Consider the following 7,010-nt stretch of genomic DNA (forward strand, 5'->3'; position numbering starts at 1 on the left):
TTGAATTTGAGTCAGTCTGCTGTCCACACTTTGCCCAAAGTTTGGGGCAGTTCCAAAGTTTTGATGAAATTCTGGAGTATTCCCTAACTTTGCTTAATGCAGGGTTAAACCTTACCCTGTGTTAAGGACTGGGTGACACTGGATGACTTCTGATCCATTTTGTGTTATAGAGCTGGTATAGACAACTCCTCGGTTACACCACTTACCAGTATTCAGACAGGTGTCTCTTATCCATCTATTGTATCCTGTCTAGTATGCGTTGGACATATTGGGAAGTTTGTCCTGGGGAAAACTTAGAAAGACAAAAGTGGAGGGAGAAAGTTAAGAAGATTGATGTTATGACTGAGAATGTGGCAGGTGACTATCAATAAAACATATTTCTTTTCCAGAAATACTGGAGACAGAAAGAATAGCCCCATCTGAAGATGATAAGCAGTGAATTTGGAACTTTGCCCATACAAAGAATGTGTTCTACTACCAAGCAACCTATGGAGACCCGACCTTCCAGGATCAAACTCCCTGGAAATCCATTGCCTTTTACTGCTGACGAAGGAGTCTCCACATTTCTCAGATTCTGCAGACGTGTTCCTTGGAAACTCTGGAGAAATAATCACAAAGGTCTGTTCTTCGCACTCAGACTATATCCTGACTATTCCAAAGATATCTGGCCATTCCAGTAATACCAGCCAGAGCCGCCCAGAACTACTTCCTTCTCTCAGGCAGTCTATCTTCCATCCTACTTTTTTCAAACATATCCTTAAAGAATGAATCATATCCTGGAAAGGTCCAAGTAGCCTTCCACAGCCTCTTCACCTAGATGTTAAACTAACAATTTACTGCATTAAAAAAGTGTCATACCTAATACATCATGTGTGATAGCACTACATGGGAGCAGCTTCTCATTTGTGCACACCCATGTCTTAAAACTATTTTCAAGTCAATTGGGTTCAGATATCACAGTGTGGGAAGTATTTATTTATGGAAATCTTTGATGCTTAGAAGTCATGTCACAGACATGTGTTATGGGTAGGAGTCACCTTGAATATATTTTGTAAAGGATTACTATTATAGCAGCAAGCCCCACAAAAAGGAAGCAGTTACTGTTACAGTAGAGCCCCGGTTAACTGAGCTCCGGTTAACTGAGCCTCCGTATCATCCGAGGCACCGCTGGGGGCGTCCCTCCCTCTCCCTCTCCTTCTCTCGAGCGAAGGGAGCATGCGAGAAGGAGAGGGAGAAGGAGGAGCAAGCACCCCGGAAGTGCCCTGCCTCTTCCTCTCCTTCTCTTGAGCAAAGGGAGCTTGCGAGAAGGAGGGGGAGGAGGAAGCATCCAGCAAACACTGCTGCATCAGCGCTCGTGGGCTGCTTCCCTGGGCTGAGCCCTTGCCCCTTGGGAAGCACCCTGGGCTGCTTCCTCAGGTGCGAGGGCTTGCCGAGGAACGTCTCCCCGGATCTCCCTTGGCCAGGCCCTTCCTGGACGAAGAAGCTTCCTTCAGCAATGGCCTGGCCGAGGAAAACCCGCGGCATGCTCATTGTTTCTCAGAGGGACAGGAGCGTGCTGCGGGTTTTCCTCAGGCAGGCCATTACTGGAGGAAACTGTTTCCTCCATCAAGGGCCTGGCTGTCACACACCAGGGCAACGGAGCACCAAGAACCAAACACGGAGGCCAATAAAACTATCTAATATCTTTATTAAGGAAATATATAAGAAGAATAAAAGCAAGTAGAGAATATAGTCCAGAAACAGACTTTTCAAATGAGGCCTAAAATAGTCCAGGAATAGTTTGTCCAATAAATGATATTAGAGTTCAAAGGTAAAATCCAATAACCGAAACACACACTATTGCCAGGCAATAGTGTGGGGAATTGTCCAAAGTCTTTCAAGGCACAAGGTAAATCCACAAGAAGGCTGGGAATAAGGCTTGGATCTAGGAAACAAGGTCCGTGGTTCAAAACAAGGCAAGGTAGTCCAAAAACTTGATTCTAAGAACAAAATCCGTGGCTGAGAGCAAAGCAAGGCAATTCTTGGATACTCGAACAGGCGAGGCAAGGAAACTGGATTGCGGACTTAGCAAAGTCCACACTAGGCTGGAAACATGGAATTCACTCCCGAAGCTGAGCTGTTGTCTCCGCAAAGGATCAACAGAGCCCGATACTTTTATCTGGGTCTCGTTTCCCGCCAAACGGCGTCCAGCGTTCTCTTTCCCTAGAGAACAGGGAACGAAACCCAACTTGCAGGTGTGAGACTCTCTGGATTTTCCCAGGGGAAACATGGCTAATCAGTGTCTTGCTTGGCAGCAATTCGGGCACTCCTGCGAATTCTCTCTTTCACTCCCCTATCTGCCGAGAAGGATTGCTTTCTAGCGAAGGGAGGTGAGCGTTGGTCAAGGTCAGTTTTAATTGGTTCTTGGACAAGAACATCAGGCATCTGGAAAGACTCTGGCTGTTGATCCGGAGAAAACCCCATGTTTTCATCCTCATCTACCACAGTGACACTAGGCACAGGATTACAAGGCCCATGAGGCATCACACTGGCCGAGGGAGATCTGGGGAATACATGATCTTGGAGTCCTCGTGGACAACAAGTTAAACATGAGCCTACAATGTGATGCGGCAGCTAAAAAAGCCAATGGGATTTTGGCCTGCATCAATAGGGGAATAACGTCTAGATCCAGGGAAGTCATGCTCCCCCTCTATTCTGCCTTGGTCAGACCACACCTGGAATACTGTGTCCAGTTTTGGGCACCGCAGATGAAGGGAGATGCTGACAAGCTGGAAAGCGTCCAGAGGAGGGCAACTAAAATGATTAAGGGTCTGGAGAACAAGCCCTATGAGGAGAGGCTTAAAGAGCTGGGCATGTTTAGCCTGCAGAAGAGAAGGCTGAGAGGAGACATGATAGCCATGTACAAATATGTGAGGGGAAGTCATAGGGAGGAGGGAGCAAGCTTATTTTCTGCTGCCCTGCAGACTAGGACACGGAACAATGGCTTCAAACTACAGGAAAGGAGATTCCACCTGAACATCAGGAAGAACTTCCTCACTGTGAGGGCTGTTCGGCAGTGGAACTCTCTCCCCCGGGCCGTGGTGGAGGCTCCTTCTTTGGAGGCTTTTAAGCAGAGGCTGGATGGCCATCTGTCGGGGGTGCTTTGAATGCGATTTCCTGCTTCTTAGCGGGGGGTTGGACTAGATGGCCCTTGAGGTCTCTTCCAACTCTACTATTCTATGATTCTATGATTCTATGTATTTTAAAAACCCAAAACAGGTGATCAAGGCCGTCAAAAATAGAGCCACAGACACACAGGTGGCTAAATGAGAGCACAAATGGAAAACAATTACAATTAGAACTCTCTGAAACCATTTCTTTTTTCTGATCTTTATGATGTTAAACAGAGCTGGAATTTATAGTTGGGTGAGGAGAGAGAATAAGAAATCTGCTTGTGTGTACATTGATATATTTGCGTGAGTGCATATACGATCCAGCGTATCTTGGAGAGAATTAAAAAAACAAAACTTCTGCCAGATATCCCCTATTCATCTTGCGGACTTGTAAAATCTGCTACAAAGGAAAGTGTCAGGATGGCAGGGGACCATTTACCGGGACTGACAGGTTTGTGTCTGGACTTGCTGTCAGGTCCCATGTTTTTTAAACCCACTTATTTAATCCAAATTTAGTTTATGTCTGGAAGTGCCCTAATATACTCCCAAGTTGTTTCACAAGAGCTTTTTGTCAGTGAATTCCAAGTACGTCATGAAATTACAGACAGAGCTGCAGTGGCGCAATAGGTTAAACTCTTTTACCAGCTGAACCGCTGGTCAGCAGTTCAAATCCGCAAGATGGGGTGAGCTTCCATCTATCAGCCCCAGCTTCCCATGCGGGGACATGAGAGAAGCTTCCCACAGGATGGTAACACATCCGGGCGTCCCCTGGGCAACATCTTTGTAGACAGCCAATTCTCTCACACCAGAAGCGACTTGCAGCATTTTCTCAATTTGTTTCTGACATGATAAAAAAAATGAAACCACACATCCCAGGATTCCATAGGTCAGAGCAATAATAATTAAAGTTCTATCAAGCTGATATAATCGTGCATTGTAGAAGTGTTAAAAGGAAACATTAAAAATAAATACACAAAGAGAGGAGAGATTTTTGTAATACCCATAGGATTAGTAATGCTTCAGTATGTTGCTATTTATGAGAAATTTCTCTCTCTCTCTCTCACCCTTTCTTGTCTATTTTAAATTTTGATTTCAGCTTAAAACAGGAAGGAGCTGGAAAGATTGATCTCTAAATATTCCTTCCCTAAGAAATCCGATGAGATTCACATGTCACCATAGATTGACAACAACTTGAAGTCACAAAAACCAGGAAGCAGAGGAGGTTGCACAATAACATTTTCATGTGATTTTCCTGTTGGGAAAGATGCCAATAATGTTTCAGTTGGAAGGGGATAGGAGGGATGAGAATGAAAGCTCTCCTGTCAAGACTCCTGTAGGTTTTACTGTCTTTAAGCCTTTTGGGATCTGCTCTTCAAAATACGGACATGTGTACTGGTGGAGAAGCCGACATGGATGGTCTGATAAAGAAATATCTAGCTGAACGAGATTGTGTCTATTTCACTTTTATTGTTAGCTTCTCAGAGTGCTCTATTTTAGAAGACAGGGCGGAGGCCAAAGCTTTCCATCAATTAAAATAATCACTTGGAAGCTGGATGTGATTCTACTGTGGAATTCAGCAACCTGGCCCAAAGTGCAATTGCAAATATTTGCTGCTTGAAAATAAACCTGATACCTACTGTTTAATAGGTAACTTAACATTTCTCCACAGCCAGGTATAAAAAGCCTTTCAGATCTGCAAGGACAGTTAATTTTTTCTCTTTTAACTTCCAGAGATTAACATGGCCAGCAAAATTGTGTAAAATCAACATTTTGTGAATTCTGAACAGCATAAAGAGGCAACTCAACCTTTGCAGAAATTAGGGTAGTGGGAAAGGACAGTGTTTTCTTGCTTTCTTTTTTTGTACAGGAGATATATAAATCTACAGAGCTACAACTCTAAGCATATCTACAGTACCTGAGATCATGCATCCACACTGTAGAATGAATGCAGTTTGACACCACTTTGACTTCTATAGCTCAATGCTATAGAATCTTGGGAGCTGTACGTTGGTGAGACACCAGTACTCTTGGGCACAGAATGCTAAATACTTTGTAAAATTGCATTGAGATGTAGCAGTTAAAGTGGTATCAAACTGCATTTATGTAGATCAGGCATAGGCAAACTTTGGCCCCTCACGTGTTTTGGACTTCAACTTCCACAATTCCTAACGGCCGGTAAGCTGGATGGGATTTTGGGGAGTTGAAGTCCAGAACACTTGGAGGGCCAAAGTCTGCCCATGCCTGATGTAGATGCATCCTCTGTCAGGAAAGCTAAGCTTGCCTGAGGCATATATATACTGAATTACTTGTGTAAAACATTCTGAGTGGCAGAGAGTATGCTTCAGTTGAAACTTCATAGGTTTTAGGAATAGGAATGATCAGTCATTGGGTGACCCCCCACCCCCACCTCCACCCCCACACACAACCACCAGTCTAGTGTTTGTGTTTTTCTATGCCTGGGCTGATTTCCAAGCCAGGCATTGAAAAAGCTAGAAACCTGACTCAGCCTTTCTCCCACTCTCATCTCAAATAGCAGTACAGTGATAGTGCTGACATGTCCAGAGATCATTACACTGATTTCTGTTATTCCCCAACATTATCAAGAGATAAGCTATGTTGTCTACTAGCATAACTTCTTGGTTATGGGAGCAGGTGCCTGACTGGGCTTTGTCTTGGTCGAAATTCCCCTTCCTGACAAGTAACAGTATCAATCTCATAGGAAGCAGATGAGTTGCCTTGTTTCTATTTGGATGCTCTTTCTTCCTCCCACTACCTGTACTCTCATCCCAGTCATGGTTTCTTAGGTATGGTGATCCTTGAACTGTAAAAGCGCAATGTAACCATGGAAGGCAAACTATGTTGTGTGATACATCCCAACCAAAGACACTATTATTCTGCCGTAACTATGATTTACCACCTTTGTGTGATAAAGTCCTAAACATCCCCTCCCTGCTGTTCCTGAAGGGGATGAACAGCCACACAGTGTGTGCATCAATACTGCATTGATAAGAGTATGATGGATGGTTCTTCTACTCAGCAGATGGTGAGAGCATTGTACCAAAAAGGTAAAGGGAGAGGTCCCTGAATCAAATATTTAGAGCTTATACCCTGAACATAATTATCACATACTCTAAGGATTCAGAAAGACTGCTTTAGCAAACCTTCTTGGAAAATAAAGCTGTGAATATGCAAGTTTCAAATCAGTCCCCTTATTGGTGAAGGGGAATGTGTGTGTGTGTGTGGGGGGGGGGAGTAATTTCCAACTCTCCTGATTGTTGTAAGGCACAGCAAGTAGTTTACAAATAAAAAGTGGCAAATTAAAATGATTGATAAGGATGATAATCTGACAGAAAGTGGGACACATTGATGTCTCATTTACTGCAAGATGCAGAATGATTTCAGAGCAGATCTTTTTGTCATCAGCATGAAGATAAATTGCCTCTGTGTCTGTCTCTGTCTCTATGTTCATATGGCATTGAATGTTTGCCTTGTATGTGTACATTGTGATCCGCCCTGAGCAGAGCCGTCCTGAGGTAATTTTCCTTAGTAGGCAAAAGTACTTTTTGGCACACACACACCCCCGCGGCGCGGGGGGGAGGGGCTACACAGCATGGGAGGAGGAGCCACGCAGTATGGGAGGCGGGGCCAGGCCTTCCCACCATGACCTGGCTGGGCCTTCCCGCCATGCGGCCTGGTCCCGTCCCCATGCGGCCCTGCCCCCCCCCCCATGCCGCGTGGTCCCACCCCCCATGGGAAGGCCTGGAAAGGAGGAGAAGGAGGCAGGGGTTGGCACCATCTTCCCGGGACCTCAACGGCACAGAGAAAATGGGCAATCTGATGTGGTTTTCAACCTGGGGT

The 7,010-nt window shown here is 44.9% G+C and overlaps 1 long non-coding RNA gene across 2 annotated transcripts in view; it reads left to right on the top strand.

Annotated features, from left to right (window-relative positions):
• LOC134297726 (uncharacterized) overlaps window positions 1-6,596 on the top strand; it is a 31,744-nt gene extending 25,148 nt beyond the window's left edge. For both annotated transcript variants that reach the window (XR_010004587.1, XR_010004586.1), the window contains one exon: window positions 390-6,596. This is a non-coding gene — a long non-coding RNA (uncharacterized LOC134297726). The remainder of the gene's footprint in view (window positions 1-389) is intronic.
• Window positions 6,597-7,010: the final 414 nt, after the last annotated feature.

Source organism: Anolis carolinensis, chromosome 3 (assembly GCF_035594765.1).
Source record: "Anolis carolinensis isolate JA03-04 chromosome 3, rAnoCar3.1.pri, whole genome shotgun sequence".
Lineage (NCBI taxonomy): Eukaryota > Metazoa > Chordata > Lepidosauria > Squamata > Dactyloidae > Anolis > Anolis carolinensis.